At 37.3% G+C, this 27171-nt stretch overlaps 1 long non-coding RNA gene across 1 annotated transcript in view; it reads right to left on the bottom strand.

The window, feature by feature from the left end:
* LOC138368196 (uncharacterized) overlaps positions 1–25877 on the bottom strand; it is a 177160-nt gene extending 151283 nt beyond the window's left edge. Inside the window, exon 1 of the long non-coding RNA XR_011229524.1 lies at positions 25746–25877. This is a non-coding gene — a long non-coding RNA (uncharacterized lncRNA). The remainder of the gene's footprint in view (positions 1–25745) is intronic.
* Between the last annotated feature and the right edge of the window lie 1294 nt (positions 25878–27171).

Here is a 27171-nt window from a genome sequence, read left to right as displayed (position 1 = left end):
ATGAACGTATTAAATATAATAGCAGTTTCATTATTTTAAACATCTCTACATTACACACACATACAAGCCACGAAAAGTGTATATTATTCAGAAAAAAAGGAAGGCAAGAAGAGCAAAGTTAACCAATTGTTCAACAGACGACACAAGAAGGCCAAGGAGAGAATAATTATAGTTTGAAAATTACCCGCAGCAAAGTACTGCTGAGTGAAGTAGGGCGGCATTAAAGAGAACCAAAGACAATTATCCTAGAAACGGAATATGTAAAGAATCACCTAATGAGACTGGACATCGGGAAGGACCAGACGAGATATAGTTTTTTTCTGATGAAAGAGGGAATAAGGATACTTTGTAACCGAATAGTTAATGTTATGTTTACATTCCTGAATTTACCCGAGACAGGAAGCCGGTGGTTTGTCGAAGGTCCCCCTCCATTTGCCTTGATGCTCTTTCCCAGCTGTACCTTAAAATTTAACAGAGTTTCGACATTTACAGCTTCGGCGGGTAAGCGGTTCCATGGGTTAATAACACTGAGGGTGAAAAAGAATCTTCTGTTCTCAGTTCTATATTGTGGCTTGAGCTTGAAACCGTTGCTCCTTGTTGTGTTACCTTTGGAAAATAATTCAGATATAACATAAACAAGGAGCAACGGTTTCATGCTTAACAAGCCACAATTCAAGAACGGATATGGGCAGAAGGCACAAAACTGCAAACTAACGCCACTGACGTGCATTCCCTAGAAAGTAATAAAATAATTAATGAACAATAAAATCGTGGAAAATTTGGAGAAAATAAAATTTGCTCCCAACAGACAGCACGAGCGTAGATGGGAGTAGGTCATGTCTGGCGAACCTGATAGAGTTCTATGGCAGTCACAAAGATAAGACAGAAGAGAAAATGCTGGGTGGATTGCTCCTTTGACTGTCAAATGTTTATGATATACAATCCCCCCCGCGTAATAATGTAATCATGAAAGGTGATGCGCACAACTGAGAAACATGCTGTAATAAGTGGTAGAGTTTCCGCCTCACGCTGTGGGGTCGACGGTTCGAGTCTCCTAGTGCCTAAGTGAATGAAGCACACACGCACACATTACATATATATATATATATATATATATATATATATATATATATATATATATATATATATATATATATATATATATATACATACATATATATATATATATATATATATATATATATATATATATATATATATATATATATATATATATATATATATTTTCTAGAAGGGTAATATAAATACATACTAGAAGGTTATCCGAATACACGGTTAAGTATCGACTGACTGCACTTGTTAACTTAGCAAAGTTTAATGACTTGAAATGCTTTGCTCTTGAATACTTGACTCCGTGAAATGTACATATATGAAACGAGACTAAAAAAAAAAAAAATGCCTGGGTCCCTGGCCAGCCAGAGCGCTCCTCAATGGGCGTCCCGGATTACGTGAAAGACAAGCTATTCACAACCTCGGAATTTTCTTTTTTAAAGTCACTAGACCTTTCAGTTTCATGTTCCCTAATTAAATTTTTCACTTCTTTCAGATCTTAATTTCTGGCTCTCGTACTGATAAAACGCGTCCATGTATATATTGCACAATATATATTTTTGGGGAACCAAAATATATATGTTTATATATAAATACGAGTATTAATTTATTAAATAACCAGCTGATGTCGTAAAGTGTGGATTTTATTAATATAATATTTCTATAAATTATTCTAAATTTTGAAGCCATTACCTTATATAATCATAGCGGGTGAACTATTGGGTGAGGTTTTTTTGGATTAAAGCCTATTAACCTCTGAAGAGTTATTAAGGCACCAAAATTGCTTAATTATTGACCAGACAGTAATTTTAAGTATACTTTAGCCCTGAACATAGGCGAGGACTAAAACTGTGCATATAATAATATTATATATATACCGACAAGATGGGGGACACGTCATGGTGGACATATCCCTGGTGCTATTCTGATAATGACCTTAGTAATAATAACTAATAATAATTATGTGTTGTCATAAGAATTAAAGAAATTTAAAATACTATGTTTGTTCATTTAAAGTATAATAAAAGGTTAAAGGTGTATAATCCGTGTAACTGTCAACGCGAGCACAATATTATTAATATGTATTGATAGTAACGCAAACCAAATCAATTGAATTTTGACTTTTGTGTGGAATTGCTTTAACATTGACCGCCTAACTGATCACAGCTGTGTCGCTAAACCGCGAATGGACGTAGTTCCAAGTTCAATTTAATATTATTTGATATTATTTAGCTTGCATCGTGTTTTTGTATTATGTGAATTATAATTAATTGGATATTTCAAACCATGTTATTGTTAGTATCTAATAAAAATTTCGAAAATATTATATAGGAAGAGCGTGTGCCAAGTCGAGGGGCGCGGAGTGATACGGAGAGTGTCGTCTGCCCGTGACACCACAGCGCTCCCAGCCTTCCTTCCCCTGAACCTTTCGTCACCGAATCCTCGTAATTATCCGCTTCCATCCTCGTACCCGCAGACTTCTTGGTACCCTTCACCTTCCCAACCCTTCCCCGAACAACCCCGAGGTACGTTACCATCCTTATCTCCTCCATTATTTCTCACATTAACCTGATATCCTCATTTTTGTTCACCCCCCTCAACCGGATTCCTTCCCCCCTGTGTGATCGGGCGCCATTGTACCCGTGAGTCCTATACCTGCATCCTAATTCCGTTATCGTTGATGATATCCCGTTATAATGTGAATAAAGTTGGTAGAGGAGTTGATGTAAGTGGCGTGTGGAGTGTGTGAGTGAGGAGCTTCCGTTTACCTGCAAGTTTCGAGCGTCGTCTGCACAGCGGCGCCGCCATTCGATGACGACGTGAGAGAGAGATATACGCTGCGCACTTAACGATTTTACGCGAATTCCCATGAACGCTGACTGCTTGTGGTCTGCTGTCGAGGATGTGTATGGCGCGTATGGTATATTTACGGGTATATCATGAAATGTTAGCGAGCATTTAAAGAGTTTGCATACTATTGTATAATTAAGAGAGAGGAAATTGGCGCCGCCGGCAAGTTCAAGGTCACAGTTGGCGGCAACTGACATAAGACACTTCCGGAGTCGCCAACATTAAATATAAATAAATACATTCAGAAAAAGTACATATTTAGTTGATTTATAAACATAATGTTGGATTTATAGATAGAGCTAGTACATACAATACCTAAAGCCACTAAATACGCATAGCGTATCGGGCAAAATTATTTGCCATGCTAATTATTACATTAGTAATAATCTTTTGTTACAAGAAACACAAGACTAGTAGCTTCAAAATTTAAATTCAAATGTTCAGAAATATACAAAATAAAATAAAATATATATATGTATGTAACAACAAGTTAATTTATTGATTGACCTTAACTATCAACACAGGTATGGGCGTACTTCAGTCACGCGCCTCGCACACTTGTATATAAAAACTTAGTTATTTTCGGTAGGTTTAGATAGGATAGAATACAATGAGCTAGTGTAGGGTTTAATTAAAGAGTAAACGCCGAGATATCACGACTACTGGGTACAGGGACCACAACCAGTTCCCGCCGCCTGTCACTGTATTTACAAGTTTTATTTCCTTTTAAGTTCGCATCATTTATTAAGTGACCTCATTTACATCATTATCCATTAGCATTTTGCTAATGGATAATGGCCACCCACGATTGGATTGGATACAAATAACCTATATTTGAGTTAGGGTTAAAGAAATAACAAGAGAATGGTAATTCAAAGTTCAAAAACCTGGAGGTGTAGAAGGGGGAGGCGGGGGGGAGGGAAGAGGAAGAGAACGTTGAGGAGAAAGCGCCAAGCCATTACGACTATATAGCGCTGGGAAAGGGTCAGGATAAGGATTTGGGATGGGACGGGGGGAAGGAATGGTGCTCAACCACTTGGACGGTCGGGGATTGAACGCCGACCTGCATGAAGTGAGACCGTCGCTCTACCGTCCAGCCCAAGTAGTTGGATAGGGGGAGGGGGGAGGAAATTGATTGTTTGGGATGTTTAGGTAGGGACGGGGGGAGGCGTACGGCCTTGGGATATGAGGGCGGGGTGTGAATTACACTTATGGGTATGTGGGAGGGGGGGGGGGGGGTATGATTTAGGGCTTTGCAAGATTGTAGCACCTAATCACGTATGTGCTTTCACAACTTAAGTAAATAAGTAGTGGTAGGTGGGGGGAGTTTGCTAAAAGTTAGGTGGGATATAACATGACTTAAGGTTTTTAGGTGTATAACTCAGAACTGTACTGGCAACTTTGCTATTAAGATGAAATTATTAGAGTGGATAGAGATACAGTACTGTAATTTAAAATTAATTAGTTTAAAGTAATCATGTTTTATAAGTTGTCATTTTTTATCAATCCAGATCATAAATATTTTATAATTAGGCACTTTTATTTTTTTATTAACAACTTAGGTATACACAGCAATGTGCTTCTACCCTATTCTATATGAAAGATTACACAGTCACAAGGTGAAGGTCTTCCTGTAGGCAGTCAAATTGGATGTGTTGATAATGTTTGTAGCTGAAATGGGCATCTATTTGCCATTACAATAGTATTTGTTCTTGTAAATGCTTTGAGTAAAAATAACCTTACAAGCTTAAAGTTAACTACTATTTTGTATATTGTTGACCGACTTAAATTTTGTATAAGATTTATAAACACTTAAGAGTAATAGGTGATTACTCATCAGGATAAGTACAGTATTATCATATATAAAAATAAAAACAAAACTTAGTAACACTGAAGTTCATGGGCTGTAATTTTGCATATTTTTTGCAAGCTCTCTGATCATGAAGTTGTTAGTAATTCCTTTGTTTTGATGAGGATTCCATAACTGATAATAGGTAAGTGGCTACAAACTCAAATATGTACGTACTGTAAATACAGTAATACCTTAAATTTTTTTTTATTCATTATTTCACAGAATTTATTGGTAATTTATGAAGTTTTGATTTACATTACTTTGAATTCAAAATGTTAACCAAGTTGAGGCAGCTTTATACACAAGTAAATTAGGAAAAGTGTTTAATGAATATTTCCATGACTGAATTTACAGATATCTTAAGAATATATTTTTTTCATGGTTAAATTTTAAGGGTAATATTTAATTAAATTTGTTCTCTTGTTTTCATGCAACTGCGTGATCCTTAAATTACAGGATGACACTAGGCTAGACACCTAAAAGGATGCATTATAGGTCCTGTAGCATAGTACAGTATACTGTATTTCATGACTCAATTGAGGCTCCCATGTTCAATCCCTAGGCGGGGCAAATGGTTGGACAAATTTTTTTTTCGTCTGATGTCTTTGTTTATCAAGCAGTAAATAGATACATGGTAGTTAGGTAACTGCTGTGGGTTGCAGCCTGGAAAGTCAGTAGTTCAACATAGGGGGGGGGGGGCGGGGGGACCTCAAAACAGCCTATGTACAGACTGCCTCACCAACCACAGGAATTGAAAGGTATCCATCAATCAGTTATGAAATTAACCCCATTCCTGGTCTCAAAACACCAGTGCCAAGTACAGTACTCTTTCTTCAAGAAAATTGAAAATGCTACAGCCTCATGCCAAACATTCTATGCTACCTTCCATATTAATACTGAATCAGACTTTGCATTGGTGGTTCCTGAGAAATAAGTTGCCAACCATGTGTTTTCGATTTCAAGAGTCTTCAAATGCATGGCAAGAAGCAAAAAATGGCATCAAATAATATGAAAATACCACTAAAGAATATTGACATACCCCTCTATCATGTCTTATACAGTACTGTACTGTAATATTAAATCTTAAAACTCGGCAGTTCCTGAGAAATGAGCTGCCAAACTTTGGAATACAGTACAGTACTTTGCATCTGTCTCTGACATTCACAAATACAGTACAGTAGTCTCCAGACACCATGGGACTGAACATCATAAACCAGGTCTATTATTCTTGCAGTATTGCCTAATAGTACTGTACTGTATATTTAAATAAATATAGTTATACTGCATTTGAGAACTCTCCTTGTAAATTGGTGTAAAGAGCATAAGAAATATAGTGTAGAGATGATTCCTGCTAGAATAAGTGACCTGACCCTTTCAATCATGTTTAGCAACACATGTTTATGTGAAAGAATGCTTCCAGCAATATATATATACAGTGCACCCTCCCAAATGCAGATATTGTGGATCCCTCTAAACAACAGACCAAATCAGTATACAGTATTACTGGATTTTTCTCAAAAATTCTAATTTTTAGCAAAATCGATTCTGGATGAGGACACACTGAAATCCAAGTTCATCATGTCAAGTTATTTCCAATAATTGTGTTTATTGATGTTGCTTTTGTATTTGTAAATATTATTCAAAATAGTGCATTTATTTACAGTACAGTATTACACTGTACATGTTTTTCTAAATTTGTACTGCACTATAAATTACACAAACAAGTTTGCTTGTGACATTTTTTTCTGAGGTACAGTACCTCAGAAATGGTAAGTACCTTCAGTACCTTCTGAGGCATCCAGACCTACTGTTAGGGCACGTGCTGACAGTGGGTTTTACTTTTGTGTGTGGTCTGACCTCTCGTTATTCAAGCAGTTTCACTGGCCTAACTTCTGATATGTTATAATTTGCGAGATGAAACCATTTTGAAACAAAATTGGTATGGGTATATCAGACAAAGGCCAGAAAAACTTCCTCACCATGGATAATAAGGCAGAGTTAATAGAGAAATGTGGGAGGAAAGCATCTGGCAGAGTAGTAGTGCTGTTTCTTACATTAAAAAAAGCAAAGCAAATAACATACTTTGTCAATAAAATAAAGAGCTGTAGATGAAAGAGTGACAGTAAAACAGAAGCCTTCTTAGCATGAGGATTTAGATGTTGCTGTTTATCAATGATTTATGCAGCATTGTAGCATTGGGTGAACAGCTAGTCTCAAGCTGAGAGACTGGATTAGCCATAGATAGACATTGAGGATTTCAAGGCCAGTTCAGGGTGCCTGCACAAATTTAACAGTTGGCATGACATAATATTATAAGTACATATTGCTGCCTTTGTGTCACCAAGACCAACCTTTGCTGCAAAACTGTAAGTAGACAAATAATTTGTATTTTTTGGACATAATTATTATTTATAGGCACACAAAACCATCATTTACATAGTGTCTAAATATGCACAATTATTTATTGTATCAGTTCCAATAGATTAATCTAGTAAATTTGATAATAAATAGCCCAAAAAGGGCAAATTTCAGGATATTTGGGTTTCAGGCCTATCCGGATTGAGTCCGAAATATACATACAATGAAAAGGATGACCAGAGGAATGGCAAACATCTCTTACTGGCATACATTTATTTAATATAATCTTCAATTCATTTCAAAAATATTTTCATCGTCACAGCAAAGAAACAGATAAAAATAATAATACAAAAATTGCTAGATATCCAAGTTCAAATACTGTATTTTCAAATTGATTCAAATATTTAAAAATACAGTATAAACATGTCAAAATATGAATTAAATGGTTATAAATTAAGACAATAATAAGGAAATATTTAAATATACAAAACAGGATCATATGAAAACTACCCACATTTAGGTGACCAACAGGTGATCAATTGACAATGCAAAGAAAAACACAAGTACAGTACCTCAATGTATCTATCCATAAGAAACCGAAAAAGGCTGGCAGGTCATATAAAACAAAAGTAAATAGAATTATTAAATCAATGGTATAAGTATTCGTCAATAGGAATTAGCAAAATAATTGTTGTTATTTTCAGACTACTGTATAGTGCATGACTGCTGAAATCTCAGGTCTTGTTGCACAGTGAAATAAGTTGCCATGGGTAATTGTGACTACATTAAAGATCCTAAGATCATAAAGGAAATACTGTATATTTATAACAAAATGTAAACTTGTTATACAGTACATCATAAACAAAATCTTGCCATCATTTAAAAAATGTATAACTAGGCATTTTTTTTAAACTAGGCTAAGAAATCATACCATAGAATGAAAAAGCAATGTACAAAATTTGGGTGCACAGTACTCATGTCAGAAGACCTTACCTTTAAAGAACACAATAAAATAGCCTCACAACTGCAAGAAAAATGCAATACTGTACCAATGAGCAAATGAAACTCTGATAATTATAATAATGATAATGATAATAATGGTTCAAGATGGAAGTGCTCTCTAGAGTGGAATACTGTTGCACAATGATAGCCCCTTTCAAAGCTGGAGAAATTGCTGACTGGAGAGCATGCAGAGATCCTTTACCGCTAAAATCCATTCAGTAAAACATCTAAACTATTGGGACCGACTAAAATGCCTAAATCTGTATTCTCTTAAGCGCAGGTGAGAGATACGTAATAATTTACATGTGGGAAAATAATGAAGATAATAGAGGGGGCTGGTCACAAACCTGCACACAGAAATAACACCACATGAGACCAGAAGACATGGCAGGATGTGCAGCTTACCCCTGTTGAAGAGCAGAGGTGCAATAGGTACTCATGAGAGAGAACTCTATCAACATCAGAGGCCCTAGACTGTTCAGCACGGTTCCACTACACATAAGGGATATACTGTAACTGACTGACCCCTCGCAGTGTTCAAGAGAGAACTCGATAAACACCTCCAAAGGATACCTGATCAACCAGGCTGCGAGCAGCTGCTTCCAACAGCCTGGTTGACCGGTCCAGCAACGAGGCGGCCTCAGCGATGACCGGGCCACCGGGACGCTAAGCCCCGAAACCATCACAAGGTAACCATAAGGTAGGCAAGTTTTTTAGGTTTTACTTTCTTTTATAAAACTAAAATTTATTACTTGCTTAATCATCTGAAGCTGTCAATAATTATCCTTCAATATAGGGTACTTACAACAGCACTGTATCTCAGTGAGATCATTTCTACACATATTATTGGTCCTAATTTGCTGGTCTTTAAGTCTTGGCCTTTCTGTGCAAATAATAAGTCTTAAAGAAATGTAAAGATAAATATCCAAGGTCTGTTGTCAATTGTAATAATGGTTCAGCACTTTACAGGTATCCTTTGAAATATGGAATAGACAAAAGTTATTTAAAGTGAAAATCAGTCAAGTCAGCTGTATTTTCTTATTGACCTGCATCACATTACTGATACACAACTTTCTTACTGAAAACAAAATGGCCCTGAGGCATTATGAAATTACCGTTGAAAATTACACTATTGTCAGCTCATAATTAGGTGGTGGCTACAGCAAAGATCATTATTAATGTATTGTCAAATTTTAATATGCAATTAATTTGTGAAATAAAAATATGGTACATTACTGTGCAGGACTGTACACTAAACAGAAGCTGTGACTGCTCAAACCACCTTAACATATACAATTTTACACCAAAAGTTATTTTTTCAGTCTTTTTGTGCTTAATGTCCATTTTTATAGACATTGTAACTTTATTGAAGTAACAATACTGAAAAGGGTAAAAACCTGAATAGTACAGTTGAGATGTGACCACGACACTCTACCAAACCAGATCAAGACAAGTTAAGTGGCATGAGGAGCATAAGAACCAGTACGGCATGAAATTATTCATGTCTTACTTATACAGAATTGTAGTACCCTGCCACTTTAAATATAAAAAGAATTGATGTAATATAGAGGAACAGATGTATATATTCGAGGTGGGTTCTGTAAATTTTGAGGAAATGAGGAATGAGGGAATCTGTATCTGGTTAATTGGTATTAAAGTTTATTTAATTTGGCAAGGATGACATAAGAAAATCTCTGAAGCCATTTAGGCAAATTCAAATTAAATACATAAATATTCTAAGAGACATTAGTTATATCATGTGAAATTTTGGCAAATGTGCCTTGCAAGATACTGCTGGGGCCGGCCATCCAAGCGGACAGCACGCTGTACACGTGATCCTGTGGTCCTGGGTTCGATCCCGGGCACCGGCGAGAAACGATGGGCAGAGTTTCTTTCATCCTGATGCCCCTGTTACCTAGCAGTAAATAGGTACCTGGGAGTTAGTCAGCTGTCACGGGCTGCTTCCTGGGGGTGGAGGCATGGTCGAGGACCGGGCCGCGGGGACACTAAAAAGCCCCGAAATCAACTCAAGATAACCTCAAGATACTGAACTTCAATTTAAAATATTTGGCAGTTAATGTGTATGGGTGTGATTCATTTAAAATTCTTTTAGACTAGGTCTTGAAAGGTTTCAGTGCCTATTATCAATGCATAAACTTGGGAAGTAAAAAAAAAAATGTACAGGATATATTAAATATTAACATATTATAACGCCGCAAATGGTTTATGAAAAATTGGATATCAAAGAGTAAGTGAGAGAACAGATCTTGTGAAGGTCCACAGTTTGAGAATGAGCTACAATATCTACAACAGAAGCAGTAAATTTTATGAGAAACTTAGAAATAAGTACAGAGTACACTAGGAAATTACAATAGCATGATATATCGTTTGTGGCAAATTCTGTCAAAGCTTTGGAAATATTCAGTTACAGCAAAAGATTCACTTTAATTATAGAGTGAGGTGTACCATACATGAAAGATAAAACATACTATTAATCAAGATTACAGTGCTCTTGGTGTTCATTGAGATCACAGTATTAATTTAAGATACTGAAATACAGTAGTTTGAAGATGGTATAAGTTATGATAATAGAAGGTACAGAACAGTTACCCTTCTGTAGAACAGGTTGACTAACAACATACAACACGAGCAACATAGATCCACGAGCAACATAGTTGCTCGTGGATCTTCGGCTTAGCTTAATTATTGGATTGAGAGGTGTCTCATACCATATACTGTATCAGATACAGCCAATTACTTTTTACATATCTAGCTCTTATTCATAAATAGAAAAACTATCATTAAAAAACGGGCAGGTTACATACAGTAATAAAGGTACAGGTACTGTAGCTTTTTGCTTACTTATACAGGTACAACTTTTTGTTTTATTTATTATATTTTAATACTGTATACAGTACTGTAATATTTTTTTAAAAATTACGATGGTGTCATTCTCAGAGGATTATTATCACAACTCTAAACCATAACATAACAAAAGAGGACATGTTTGTTAATTTATTGATGAACTACTTTCAAGAAACCCTAGTTAATACTAGGATCAAATCTGGACTCTTTATGTGCTACTGTATATTGTTAATAGAACATCCAGAAAGATTAGACAGCTCTGGTTGTTTTATTTTATTTCATTTATTTACAAAATATAAAGTATTTTAAAGTCTTCTTCATTAAATATTTTTACAACATTTAACTCTACAAGAAACTAGCTTTAATATTAATTATTCCCACTCAGACTTACCACAGGTGTCCTGATACAGCCATATTAGGACCTGACACTTGTATTACAAATATATATTGCTACAAGCATGCAAGTAATAACAATGGTAAGTACAGTAAACATCAAATGTCATAGACATACTTCATTTCTGCAGCTTGTTAACCCTTCTAAACAACTCTTATTCTCTTGTAGGCTACGTAAGTACTGAGGCTTCCTGCCCTTCCTGCCCTCGACGTGTCCCACTCATGTCCCACATGAATCCCCAGTCAGACTGTCCCACAGATCTCTCTCCAGTGTTTTGTAAGTTGTTACCCTGTTGTTGGCTTGGCTCAAGCTCCCAATCTTCACTCATGGGGTGATGGTGCTGCAGTATGCAAACATTAAGAATTAATTGTATGGATTTGCTCTACTGATCAAAGTAGGCCTTTGGCTGCATCTTGTAGCAGCTTTTCAAAAGGTGTGTAATGGAACAAAGTGGGATTTGGATATATTATTGCACTTTACCTTTTTGAAGTATTTTTTTTTTACTGCCCCCTAGCCTAGGCTATATGGAGTTTTGCAGGCTTGGAAAGATTTTTACATGTTGGTAGTTTCTGGATGCTTTGTTTGTGTTTTTCATATGTACATACATGGTTGTGGAGAATTTTGTACTTAAGTACATCATTTATTTTTGGACTGGGTCAACAGTGTGTATTTAGTGCTTTACTTTAACCCTTAGTATCTGTTGTATATTACAAAATGAAACCGCAAGTTGTATAAAAGCATGGAGTGATATCATAGAACTTTATACTAAATGCCTAAAATATATATATTATACAGTACTTTTATTTTTTTAAGCACTGAAGGGTGCTTAGGACAACTGACTGAATGTTGAAGTGCATGCTATCTCCAGTCAATTACACTGTGGATTGGTTTATAAGCCTTATTATTGTGCATCTAGCATGCAATGGTGAAGAAGTAAAGCATGCAAAAGGGTATTGTTAGCTATACTCTACTAAGCCGGAAAGAGCTATCAGTAGCAGTTCTACATTTCAGTGTCAGTAGTAATCGTGTTATGCTCATTACCAATCGTGCTGTGTTTTTTTGTGTTTAGAAATATAAGCTAGCGGACGATAAGGTAAGTAAGTTAGGCTGAAGAAAAGTTGTAGAAATTCATAAATATTTATTCATAAATTAGGTATTATTTATTGAGATGAGATTGGTTTCTCACACATTAATACAGTACCATAATGTTGCATCATTGCAAATATGTTTCTAGTTAGTGAAGGGAGAATTACACAATCTAGAATATATTAATATCACAACACAAACACTATACAGTAAATAGAGTTTTGATTTTAAAAGAAGAAATATATGGTCGGTACTGTGATTCTTTAGTTGCCAGTCTTATTGGGTATTAAAAATATGTACAAATATTGTATGGGTGCATTATTATTTTAATTGTAAAGGCTGTGTAAATTAATACTGTACTGTATTATGACCTTGTATCGTCTTCAAAAATGTTATTTATTTTTTGTAATGTTTTATACTATTTTCCAAAGTGGTCATCTTTGATCTTTTTACCCAATGAATGTGAGGATGTGCACGCACACACACACGTAGCTGAACAGACAGCGCGCAGGATTCGTAATTCTGTGGCCTGGGTTCGATTCCCAGACCAGGGAGAAACAAATGGGCAAAGTTTATTTAAACCTGAATACCCTTGTTACCTAGCAGTAAATAGGTACCTGGGAGTTAGACAGCTGGTATGGAGCTGCTTCCTGTGTGTGTGTGTGTGTGTGAAAAAAAAAAAAAAAATTAGTTACTTAGTAGTTAGAGTTGATTGATAGTTGAGAGGTAGGCCGAAAGAGCAAAGCTCAACCCCCGCAAGCACAACTAGGTGAATACAACTAGGTAGATACACACACACACACACACACACACACACACACACACACATACAAATGGGGGGGGGCCGGTGGCTGAGTGGACAGCTCTCAGTATTCATAATCCTAGGGACCGGGAATTGAACCCCGGCGATGGCGGAAACAAATGGGCAGAGTTTCTTTCACCCTAATGCATCTGTTCACCTAGCAGTAAATAGGTACCTGGGAGTTAAGACAGTTGTTATGGGCTGCTTCCTGGGTGTGTGTGTTAAAAAAAAAAAAAAAGTTGATTGATTGACAGTTGGGAGGCGGGTTGAAAAAGCCAGAGCGCAACCCCCCCCCCCTTCCTCCCCAAGCACAACTAGGTGAATACACAAAACAGAGTGGTAGACAAATGGAACGAGTTAGGTGAGAAGATGGTGGAGGCCAATTCTGTCAGTAGTTTCAAAGCATTATACGACAGAGAACTGGAAAGACGAAACACCATGAGCGTAGCTCTCATCCAGTAACTACATGTTGGTAATTACACAATTGAATACATTAAATGGATAAATTAAGACAAGATACCATGAGCTTGAGCACTTATCCTACACACTGCTATTATATTATCATAAATAGGCTATCACATACAATGAATGCCAGAACACTATACTTTCACTAGAATGTACCGTAACTTGTAGGTGTTAGGCTTGCTATCACCCCCTCTCCTTTCTGGTCATCCTCCCCAATGGCAGAATGCCTCTTGCCTCTTCATTGAACACTTCCATCAAGCATCCACACCCAACTACAGTATTCTACTTAGAGACCGGTAGAAAGTGCTGATCCAGTTTTCTTCTTCATTATTTTTACTTATACACTCTTTAATGTGCCATCTTTTTTCTGCAGTTTTTGTATGCAATTTTATATGCTCTGAGATGGTTACATTTCATGAGATAAACAATCATTTGGTATTGTATTTGGCTCTTCATATGCTCTTATGGCCCTGTAGTCTTTCAATCCTTCTCATACTGTAGTGATGGAAATTTAACTCTGGTTGTACCCCAAATTGAACTTTGGTTGTATCTCATCTTTGACAGGTATGAGAGAGTCAAGTTGTGCTAGGTTTCCATAGTTGGCTTTATTCTTGACTTACAATCAGGTATCCTTGGATTGATTTCCAGGCAACACAGATATGGTTAAGCATGTTTCACCTAATGCCTATGTTCTCCTAATAGTAAATAGATACCCAGAAGTTAGGCACCTGTTGTGGGGTTGCTTCCTGGGGAGGGTCAGTAGTTGAACCTTGGAGGATCTTGATACAAGCCTAGCATATATATATACACAGGCAATCTGTCCCCAACAAAAATTATTATATTTATGTTGCTTCCCATGACCTAGCAGATACTACATTTTTACCCGATTTACCCGATGGCCACTAACCCTAGTGACCTCGACTAGGACAGGAAGCCGGTGCCTTTTTGACTGCTGGTCGACAGCCATTTAAAGCCATTTGTGCTACTCCCATCTTCCAGAAGCTAATTCCACTTAGATTTCTGCCTTGTCATTCATAGTGTGCTTTACAACTGTTGGATAGAGGGTTAGCTACTATGTGTAACAAATTATGTACAGTACTGTAATATCAAATGTGGTCTGCCTCCTATCACTGAAAAAAAGAAGTGGGAAAGTCTTTGGCTATGCCATGTATTAGCCATACACGATTGACTAATGGGTTTTTAATGGAGCAGAAACCTGCATCTTACTGCCAGAATTAGATTGTTTCTCACATTCACTTACTGTATATCCTAATACTGTAGATTGTCTTAATTTGTAGGATATGAAATTTTGCTCTCACTGTTCCTATACCAACATCTAAAGATAAAATCCTGGGTGAATCTGACTTGCTTTCCCCATATCAACTTCTTTTCCCTGATCTGATGCACACTCTTGGCACATTTAATGAATGATCACCTCTACCGTTTCCCCTAACCCCTCCACCCTGGCGCTAACCTTTGATCTCCCCTTCACAACCCCAGTTCCATTCCATCTCCCCCAGTGGGAAATAGAAAGATGGAGTTGACAGTTGTATACAATCATTCAACAAACAAAAATCCTAGACAGGAATATGGTAATGGCAACTAAGCATGCATAGATGTAAAATGAGTAGCAGAGACAGTAGAGGACAAGATCAAAACTAATGCTGATGTTAGGACTTAAGCTAATAACATAAAAGACTAAAGACCAACCAATGCAGCAACACTTAGGGTTTAAAAGTCAATGAACAATCAAGTGACCAAACAAAAGAGAGGGAGGATTACCTTACCTTTTTTTTGGTTCCAAGGATGAACATCCCCTGATTGGTGGTCTGGTCAATCAGACTATTGGGTGTGGCTGCTTACAATATGAGTATGAATCACAGCCTGGTTGATCAGGTACCCTTTGGAGGTATAAATAATTATGAGAAAGCACTAAACCATTATGGCTATACAATATACCAATTGGAAAATATATGAGGATTTAAAATAGGACAGTGGAAAGGAATGTGCCCAACCACTTGGATCATCAGGGATTGAATGCTGATCTGCATGAAGTGAGGCTGTCACGTTACTGTGCAGTTCCAGTGATTTCCAGAAGATGGCTGTATTTTCATGGGGTTGACCCAGGAATCGTCAGCACCTCGGTGGCTGGCTCCACAGGTAGACTAGTTTGTGTGAAGCTCAGTGAAGGTTTGAGAGAGATGCAGGCAGTCCTCAGTTTATGAACTGGATTACAAGTTGGCATTCAGAAGTTGGCTGTTCATGATTCAGAATCAGATTTCACGTATGTACAAAGCTGTAAATGATAGATGCATTCCTGGATCACCAAAACTCAACATATAAAACTAGAATTTTTGGTACAAATAATATAAGAAACTTATTATTTACCTTGAATGATGGAATTGTCCTGCTTGTCTGATTTGATGCTTTTTAAAGAGCAAAGAGGTATATTACTAAAGGAGGTAGTAAAAGTTAATTATGCATAGGTACAAGTGAACCAACAATGCAGTTCATCTTTTAAGCCATTATTGTGGCAATTTTCCTCAAATAACAACTGAAATAATGTACTATAAACACTGTTAATTGTGTGTGAGCTACATAATTTCTTTAGGAGGACATGTAGCTAAAATGGAGATTTTAAGGCCATTCATAAAATCTATGTCTGTAATTAAACCTGAAGTGACAAAAGATGAAAAAACCAACATAGATTGAGATGGAAAACAGTGAAGTGATGGTGTAGAAGGTTAACATCTAATGGACAAATTTAATGCCAAAGGACCAGATAATCTATTACCATGAATACTTGATGAAGGTCACACAGGCACTGGCAATGATACTAAAGACCTCACGAGTAGCGAGTTTCCAGACAACTGGAAGAAGGCTAATGAGATTCCACTCTATGAGGAAATAAGTTGGAGGGACTTGATTACAGGCAAGTGTTGATACTGATATGCCAACCCATGCTCCTAAAATGATAATATATATATTGACTATTTGGTTGAAAGTACAATACCATTATGTAGTGATGGACCACTAATGCAGTACATTACTTTTTGTATTGTAACATGCATACAATCAAACATAAATATTCCTAGGCCTAATATAGCACATATATGTACTATATTAGGCCAAGAGAGCATGTATTAGGCCTAGGAATGCCAGGAGAGATTGGGTCTATTTTTTATGTTGTGGTTAAAAAAGTTTCTAGTTTGACCAAATTCAATAATACAAATATGAACTTTCTCATGGTCCATCATTACATACAGTATTGGTACTTTCGACCAAATAGTTATTAAGTACTTTTATTTTTAGGAGGATGGGCTGTTATGTGCATATTCTATTGGGTGCTGGAAAATATAATGTGAAGGCTATGAACTTGCTTATAATCAGGAATTGTCACAGATTTAGTTAAGGAAAATCATGGCTGACAAATCTATTGCAGATTATCAAGATGATAGCAATCAAACAGGACAGACAGGGATTTGTGTATTTACTAAAGACCTTTGTTATAGTTCTGCATAAAGGATGGCTGCACTAACTAGAGGTGCAGGCAGGAGTAGCTGGGAAGTGCTGAACTGGCTCAGTGTATCTAGAGAGCAAGTGGAAGAGGGTGGAGAAATTCAGAATGATTTAAACAGACATTGAGCATATTACAAGGATAAAAATACCATCCTGTCCTATTCCTGAACTATGTCGATGACCTGAAAGTGGGAGTGGCATCATAAATATCACTGTTGCAGTTGACATTTAATCTAATGAGAAGAATCTGGACAGTATGACTAGAATACACCAGGTGTATTAAGGCATTTGCAGAGTTTAAGAAATGGCTGCTTGAATTTAATCCTAGTAATGCACAGTGATCTAATGAGATAGACCATAAAGTCAGTTCACAGTTAAGAGAAGCCACCTCCCATCTTGATGTTATCCTGAGATGATTTCGGGGCTTAGCGTCCCCTCGGCCCGGTCCTCGACCAGGCCTCCTTTGTTACACATTCCCAGGAAGCAGCCCCCTAGCAGCTATCTAATTCCCAGGTACCTACTTTACTGCTAGGTGAACAGGGCATCAGGGTGAAAAAACTGTCCATTTGTTTCCGCATCCGTCGGGGATCGAACCCAGAATTTTAGGACTATGAATCCCAGTCGCTGTTCACTCAGCCATCAGGCCTCTAATTTATGCCTAGCACTGGCAAAAAGATCTGTACTGTATCTCTTTGAAGACTTTTTGATCCATTTTTTTGCATTTCTTGTTCTGTTTGAAAGTTTTAGTTTCTTGTAATTTCTGTGTAGATTTAATGTTTCATTTGAATAGACAACACAAAAACATATTCTTGAAGTACATACAGAATAAAGATAATACCATTACCAGTATATGCAGAACAGCTTTCAGAAAACTAGACAAGGCTGTATTCAGGATAGTGTACTATGTAGACTCCTTGCACTGACATTATTGTCCATTTTTTGTTATCCCTTCTTGGGATCAACCTCCAGAAATAAATAGTATATATAGTACAGTATAAAACAAAAAATATATGTAAAGGGTACCACCTCTGGTTGTGTTTGTAGGGACCCTCAGCCTCAAAAATAGATAAAAATACACAAACATACAGTACATAGATTTTCCAAAATTACCCAAGAGTACTGTACAATCTATGCCGTTCTTTTAGTTTAATTTTTTTATTATTTTTCATTATGTACATGCTAAATAACATGTATAATCTCTTTTTTTTCAAGAATTCTGCATACACCTTTTAATTTGTCACGCTGATTTTAATGATCGGTAAAATTTTTAATAAAAAAAAACAGTTTTAATACAAATATAAGTCATCTATGCTTACATATGAATACTAAACCACACACGGGAAGATGAGGAGACGACGACGGGGTAGTCTTCATTTCTTCAGCCACGTTATTGTGACTCATCGTCTACGTGCTTAGATACGCCTTTCCAGGTTTACAAACTTTTAATAATGTTGATGGTATAGATTAGATTATCCTAGCCAAGCATGACTGGGAAGTTGAGTTGGGTGAATTGTCCATACAAGCAGAGTGACTTGTTCGGAAAATCTGGGCCGTGTGTTTTACTCAATAAATTTAACTGCTGCATATGCCTGCGAATGAAATCAATGTTATTTTACTGCCACATACATGTGTATGGAATTCAAGACTCCCAACAGCTGTCAGGAAAGATGTATCGCTGTTCTTTATGTATCATAGACATTTCTTTATGTCTATGATACATTTTTCCCATTTAAAACATTAAATGGGAAATTTAAAACATGTAAATTATCATTGCTTTATCAGGTGAACATAGCAACATCGCTATGAGTCACCCAATACCTAACTTAGCACAGCCAGTTAAATCTCCATTTTCTGAATATTACATGAGCAAAATTATTTATTACCCAAGTGTAGTTATAGGACGAGACCTACGATTGTGATGTCGCATCTTCCCAGTAATCTTTGTCATATGATGCTGGTCTGGTAAGTAGGTTCCATGAAACAACCCATATAACCTTACCAAACCTTAAACCTAATTTTTATCTAACTCATCCAGGAAAATATGAGTACTTGGTAAGAACAAGTCAGAAATTTACAACTTGTGATACTTAAGTGGAACATTGATAATAAATGGGTTTAATTTTAACGGGTTTTGGATGTTATTGTTCAGCAGACCTTATCGATAAATACATACAGGTTACTGGGATGCTGCTCTACTGTATTTGTCTACTGGGTGAAGAAAATTATCACTGCACTGTTCGTATAATTCAGCTAAAGGTATGTTTTTTAAGACGTACCTGTAGTGTCTACACTTATGGGTACAGTACAGTACACTGCATTTCTCATGCTATGAATGCAGAGCGCATTTTTCCGTAGGTCTGTGTCCAAACATCAGAGCACTCCTTGGCCCTGTATCTAAATAGCATAACACCCCCCATGCGCCTGTATCCAAATAGCACAACACCCCATGAGCCTGTATCCAAATAGCACAACACCCCATGAGCCTGTATCCAAATAGCACAACACCCCATGAGCCTGTATCCAAATAGCATAACATCCAAATACTGTACTAATGCAGCACCCCATGTATTCGGCATATCCACAAGCCCTAGACTACTGAAGCTCAAATTAATTCTAGTATTATTTTTAAGAAATGATTAGGTATTTTCTCATTTAGTCCACACTAATGATGTAAAGAACATATTAACTGTATATAAACAATATGAAATAAACCAACAGTTTTCTATGTCTTGGTAAGCAGTGTTTCCCAAAATCATTGAACCGTTCCTGATGCCTACTGAGATAATGTAGGATTTTGTAATTTACATTAATAATGCAATTCATGTGTTAATTTATTGATAAGTATATGGGTTAAGTAAAACAAATGACAAGCAGACCATCATTTCTGAACATGTTTCCTAACTTTTTGGTACGAATTGAATTGCTCAACTTCTAAGTAATGGCTGGATAATTTTCTGTATAAACCATCAGCATTGATTAAAAGTTAAAAACGTTAAATAAAGTTTTGTTGGCTTATATATATATAGGAGAGTTAAAAGAAAGAAAGGTTACTGTATCATATGTCACTGACAATCATCGGCACCAGTGTGACAAACTTGAATACTGTGCACTCAAGTATTCTCGGTGTATATGTATTCTGTCATGTTAGGGACTAATCATCCTGTAGATTGGGTTTCTTCTGAAATATCAATCCTGCCTCTATACTTCACAGACGCCGTCTTGTTGACTGGGCGTTGATACACATGCCCAATATGAACCTTAGTCCTGGCATACTCGTCTCTTGCACAGTGGCTTAGCTTTACCCTCCACCCCTAGCCTCTCTCTCCTGTCCGTCTTTCATTAATATATTTTTTCTTCCCCATTTTGCTTCTTGCAGGTTTCTTTTCTTTATTTTATACCATTCCATTTTTCTAACTTTTTCTTATTTATACCCTTTTTCATATTATTAGTCTTTCATTTTCCGCCCCTTAATTCTAAACTTTATTTTACCTGATTTTCTTTATTATTTGTTTATCTAATTCTTACCTTTCTCTCGTATTCTTTGCTTTCATCTTATTTGTAACTTGTTATTCCTACATTTTTCTTTCATCTTATTCTTACCGTGTTACATAGTCTCCCCTGGCTTGGTGATAAATTACAAATTCTTACCTTTCATCGTATTTTATCTTTTATCATATTTTTACCTTTCATCCTATTTTATCCTTCATCGTATTCTTATCTTTCATCGTATTCTTACCTTTCATCGTTTTCTTATCCTCATCTTTCTCTTTCTTTCCTCTCACCCTTCATCTCGCTTTCATCCCTCATATTCTTTTCTCTTCCATTTTCTTTCCATTGCACGACAGGATGGACCGAAACGTCGTCGTTTCTTCAGTTTCAGGTGTGTGGTTTAGGTATCATGTTTGCTCTTGGTTTCACATTTGCACTCACACTTTAATAAATCAGTGCTGTCCCTTCACTGTCCCTGTATAAGCGGCTTACATTATTATATAGACAGGTCTAATATATATGTATGTGTATATATATATATATATATATATATATATATATATATATATATATATATATATATATATATATATATATAAAATGTATGTATTTCATGGATACTGCAGTACAAATTGTCATAAAGCATCATTCGTAAAAAAATGAAATTTTTTTTTTTAGAGCCGTCGTGTTGTGAGAACATCATTCATGTGCTAATTATGCGTTTTGTAAACAGCTTTGTCACGGTTGCACAGCGACACATGACATCTGGCAAACAGGTCATTACAGAGGTATAATGAGTGATATTGTATGTCTCCTGTTGTTGCTCATTCATAATAGAAGCAGTGCCGATGATCGCCTATGGAAAACAAATGGGAAGGTAATTGAGACTTTACAAACAAATAAATAAAATGTGATCCAAAACAAGTGAACAATAATTTGACACATTGGATTGCGAAAAACACCCCACTATTGTTCCTAGGAATCAATAGGTGGTCATGTTTGCTGCTGCTTCCCAGAGCACATGTTTGACAGACGACTTTTGATTCAGCGTTACTCGAGCATATTTTAACCACAATATATATACAACGTTGATCACACGCCACTGTGGGATATTGTGCCCGCAGGGTAAGTAAACATCTTTCCAGTTTCCTTCTGTTTGGATATTATTCACCTATACATAATTGTCTGCCTCGCCGTAATAGATCAGTGAGGTACAATAAGTAGCCTAAATTCCCATACCCCCCCCCCCTCCATATTTTATATATATAATATATATATATATATATATATATATATATATATATATATATATATATAATATATATTTAGCTTAATATCTCTCGGCAAGTTCTTTTAGTGTGGGAAGATGTGTACGATGTGTTAGACGTCGATTTAGCACAAAAAAATATATATAGTTTTTTCAGTTCTGGATTATTTTAGGTGTCAAACTGAGAAGTTCCTTTTGACGTCGCTCGTCTTTTGTTCTTGAACTCTGGTATTGACATCCCCAGTGATGGGTAATGGTCTTTCCGCTCGACCAAGTCACCACGATAATGACGCCGTCCTCCTAAAATCAAAGTACTTATAGTAACGATGAGGTTGATCGTACAAATATCGACGTGATGGACCAATAGATAGAAGACTTGTATTATTGAATTGGGAAAAATTGGAATACTTGTTCTACTGTTGCTGATAAAAGTTAACCTAACATCCTAGGCTTAATATAGTACATATTTGTGCTATACTAGGCCTAGGAATAAGTTTCATTTTTTAAGCTTCATTTCTTCCAGACAACATAAAATAAATGGTATCAAATTCTATATATCCATCACGTCGATATTTGTAAGATCGTCCATATAGTTACAAAAATTACTGTCCTGTCGGGAGGATGTTGCCTTGGTAATGAGTGTTCGGGTGTAGGCTTTAGTGTTGTGGCTACACTTCTCTCAGGCAGAAATGTTCCTCCCAATGTAAATGAGTTTTCCTTAGGTAAACACGATGTGTTGAATGTTCAAACAGCCTGTAGTCATTGGATGTCTTTGACTGGAGGGATCAGCAATGATGCAGGTATCGATTAGTTGCTTTTTACATAAAATATTACTTTACAAATTAGACAGTATGATTGCTTTTCCAATAAATAAAATTTTTTGGATCTAAATTAATTGGTTATGCATAATAAAATAAAATAATTACCATCGTTCGTCAGTTCCACAGTTATATATTTTGTTATCTGTGCTTTAAAATGTTAATCGAGTTACGGGATCATGGCTCCAATTCGTAAGCATCCTAAAGTGTAGTGGTTATCACCAGACCCTCACACACACACACACACACACACACACACACACACACACACACACACACACACACACACACACACACACACACACACACACACACACACACAAGGGGCCTCGTAGCCTGGTGGATAGCGCGCAGGATTCGTAATTCTGTGGCGCGGGTTCGATTCCCGCACGAGGCAGAAACAAATGGGCAAAGTTTCTTTCACCCTGAATGCCCCTGTTACCTAGCAGTAAATAGGTACCTGGGAGTTAGTCAGCTGTCACGGGCTGCTTCCTGGGGTGGGTGTGTGTGTGTGTGTGGTGTGGAAAAAAAAAGTAGTTAGTAAACAGTTGATTGACAGTTGAGAGGCGGGCCGAAAGAGCAAAGCTCAACCCCCGTAAAAACACAACTAGTAAACACACACCATCACACTCTCGCCTTGCAATCCTGTGATGACCTAGGATCAAACCCCTGGGTAGGATGGAACGATTTGGTACCGTTCCTTTTCTATATACTTGTTTTTGTGCCCCCAGCAGTGGTTTGGGGGATACGGGTATAGAACGATTTGCTGATCATGTTCTGGGAAAAACATATAGGATAAAGCTTTAAAACGAGCTGTGGGTGTTGGAACTCGTAGCCCGCAAACACGAGTCAAGCTTTGTTATGTAGTCCTATACACAGCCCGTCCTCCAAACAAAGATCCAAAAGTGATTCCATGCACCCGCCAAACCCCCTGTTTATGAATGAAAAGCGGTTTACACACGACTCACAACTGCTGACGTTCGAACATATCCGGAACAAGTGCTTCACTGACGAATTTTGTTCGAATCGCAACGCTATAAATGCTTCACCCACGTACTACCCTGGAAACACAAACCGAAACTGTCTCTATTTTCCGCTTGTTACAACTTGTAATAAAGTTGTTACATCTTGGCTTAACGCGTTTATGACGTATTAGAACGTTGTTACAACTTGCTATATTGGTTGTTATAACTGGTTAGGAGGTGTTAAAACTTGTTCGAACGTTGTACCAACGTCGTAGTTTCGGTGTGTGTTTGGTGGGTACAAATACAAATAATCGCCAACAGAACCTAAACACCTGACCTAACCTAACCTATGCCTATATATACACAATATGCTAATATATTATAATATTAATTTGTACTTGAGAAAATTCCCGTCTTGAATGAACAGCATGTTAAAATTTATGAATGCGTCTGTGGGGTTGACCGCTGAATGTAATGGACTTGAGTCGAGGACGGGTTGCTATACACTTTAATTCGAAACAAATAAGAAATTAGTATACCTGTTGGTCCAGTGTATTGTGAATTGAACTTGTTTTCATTCTATATATCTGTCATTGTGTAAAGTTAGCAGGTTGTTTCAATAAAGGAGCTTGGCGGTTTGTTTCGCTTATCTGCGACTATTACCAAATCGGTGTTTACTTGTATCTCGCGAATGACTTTCGGAATCACGGCGCCTCATGTACATAATGTACATAATGCCTTATGTACACTGCCAGTGGACATGCTCTGGTTATGTGATTGCGACCGGATAGGATAACGGTAGTATTCCTGAGGCGCCTGACAGCTGAGTGGACAGCGCTTCGGATTTGTAGTCCTGAGGTTCCGGGTTCGATCCCTGGTGGAGGCGGAGACAAGTGGGCAAAAAGTTTCTTTCACCCAGAACTGTTACCTAGCAGTAAATAGGTACCTGGGAGTTAGACAGCTGCTACGGGCTGCGTCCTGGGGGTGTGTAACAAAAAGGAGACCGGGCCGCGGAGACGCTGAGCCCCAAAATAGTCTCAAGATAACCTATAGAACTAATTGTCACGTAAGCATTTTTTTTAGCACAGGTTAATTCTCTGCTGGATTTATTTCCCAGCGTTTGATGTTCACTGATGAATGCATTTCTTGATTAGCTACGATCAAAGCATATCTCATTGTGACTAGAATGTTGTATTAAGCAATATAGGCAGCAGTTAAGCAGTCCATTCTCTCGACTTGGTAAAAAAAATTGCAATTGTTTTGCTAACCAGAAACGTACAAGCCCAAGCAACCCACCTAACCTATCGAGGCCATGGGAACGTCAATATTACAATGCTTTAATTTTGACCAATACGTCGCATATTTCACGTTGCTGTGACAACTCAAGGCATTATTACACACTAGTGAAGTAGGGCGTAAAATACGAAAGTTATTTTATTAGGTTGCCTATTCGATTTTGAGTTAATTGACCTACAATTTATTTTGTGGCTCTGGTTCTTGCTGAATATTATTTTTATTTTTTGTTTTTTTACGATTTAGTCATGATTTGACTTAGCTTCTCTAATCTTATAATCTCTACTTTTTCGTTTATCGTAAATTTGTCACAAAAATGTTCTTATTAATAAAGCCTTGATACTAATTAACACCAAGATTGTGGTGATATAAAGTCTAGTTTGCTCATTTTCTTTTGCAGTTCAAAGGTGCAGCAACATTGTTAGTTTCACAGTGCTTTTTTTTGTGAGTGTTTGGTCTTACGGCCGGACTTGGCACATTCTCAGCCACGCACCTCAGCACACCACCCACAAACACTCAGACAGCCTAAGTATGACTGAAATGTGTAACACTTAATGAGCCAACCAAAGGCATTGGGCCTGCGCGAAAATATCCCGCCACACCCGAAAACAATTCGGTTTGTAATAAGACTTATTGAGTTAACCTTACCTTCCCTTGTACAGTTGTGGACCCTTCATCGCCTCTTGCACTCATTTTGACCTTGATCCTACACATGGCCTGCTCTTGACCCACCTTCACAACAACGCTGGCATTTTGCAATTTCTCTTCATTCAATCTTTTTCGCTTGCTTCATTGTGCCCCTGCAGAGATTCCGCATAATGAATGCTGATGTCAAACGACATCAACTTTGGTGATGAACTATTCCAGATTCCTTGAAAACTTGGGTGATCAGAGCTGGAGAGCCGCGCACTTAACATAACAATTTTTTTTAGTTAGGCTACCGAAAAATAGCGTAAATATCTAGTGCGTAAAACATCTCGGGCTTAAACATCTGGGTGTTATTTTTACGCCCAGAAATATAAAATTAGGATAGTTCAGTGATGTAAAAGTCGCCGCAGAATTGACTCAAACCTCGTACTAATAAGGTTTCCAGGGTTCTCACGCACACAATAAAAACAATAACGTTGTTAGGCGAAAACCACTTCAGATTTAACGCTGGTCAGATTGTGATAACAGGTTGAGCTGCTACAGTCTTCTCACTCCTGGTTCATTTAAGTTCCCTTCAAGCATGGCAGTGTATGCGTTGTTGCCCTGTGGGTTGAGGCGTCAGGTGGTCCTAGGCGCTGTGTACCTGGGCTCTGCTTGCCATGAATTCCTCATCCAGGGCGGGCTGCAGCACTCGGTTGTCGCTCACACACCAGGGAATTGGTTACACAACTCCGCTTTCACCCAGGCTCTATTATTTAGTTTTCCAAGGGGACCGACCACTCTGCTGGCCTGCTGCGCGCTGCCGTCGTGAAGGTGCTCCGAGATATGACCGTGTTATCATGTTATCTATTGTGTTGACGGTTGGTGAACATTGATAGCGTACTGTATTTTGGTACAGAAAACATTATTCATGGTAAAGTATCGTTAGCTAATGTATCCAATTGGTCAAAGCGTACACAAGACGGTTCAACAAAGCTAGTTTTCCGATTGTCAAAACCGTATACGTTGACAATTAGGTTGTGTGAGTTGGGTTGGGTTAGCCCAGTAGGCACAGTTTAAAAGAGTAACGTTGAAGCAGATTGTCATCGTTGATTCAACGTTGAAATAACCTTTACGCTTAACTATTGTGCCCACGATTAGGCAAGGTTTAAAATCCACTGGAGAAGCATCTTGTGAATGATGTGACTTGTATCCGTGTAATTACACTAAATACTGTTTAAGGAAGTGTGATTGGCATAGTTGTACCCTACGTTTCGTTGTGCTAACATTCTTTAGTATGCAAGGCGAAGGTTCCGGTGTCAAAGTCACAATTCAAATATACGTTGTCTCAGCGAACAAGCCTGTCGGTTCACTAATTTGGTGTGAGACACGCGCCTTTGATCTGTCTCTCATTCTCTCACTCAGAGGAACGAACACCTCACGCTCT

Source organism: Procambarus clarkii, chromosome 24 (genome assembly GCF_040958095.1).
Source record: "Procambarus clarkii isolate CNS0578487 chromosome 24, FALCON_Pclarkii_2.0, whole genome shotgun sequence".
Taxonomy (NCBI): domain Eukaryota; kingdom Metazoa; phylum Arthropoda; class Malacostraca; order Decapoda; family Cambaridae; genus Procambarus; species Procambarus clarkii.
Note: the sequence above shows the minus strand (reverse complement) of the source record. Positions and strands in the feature narration are given on the sequence as shown.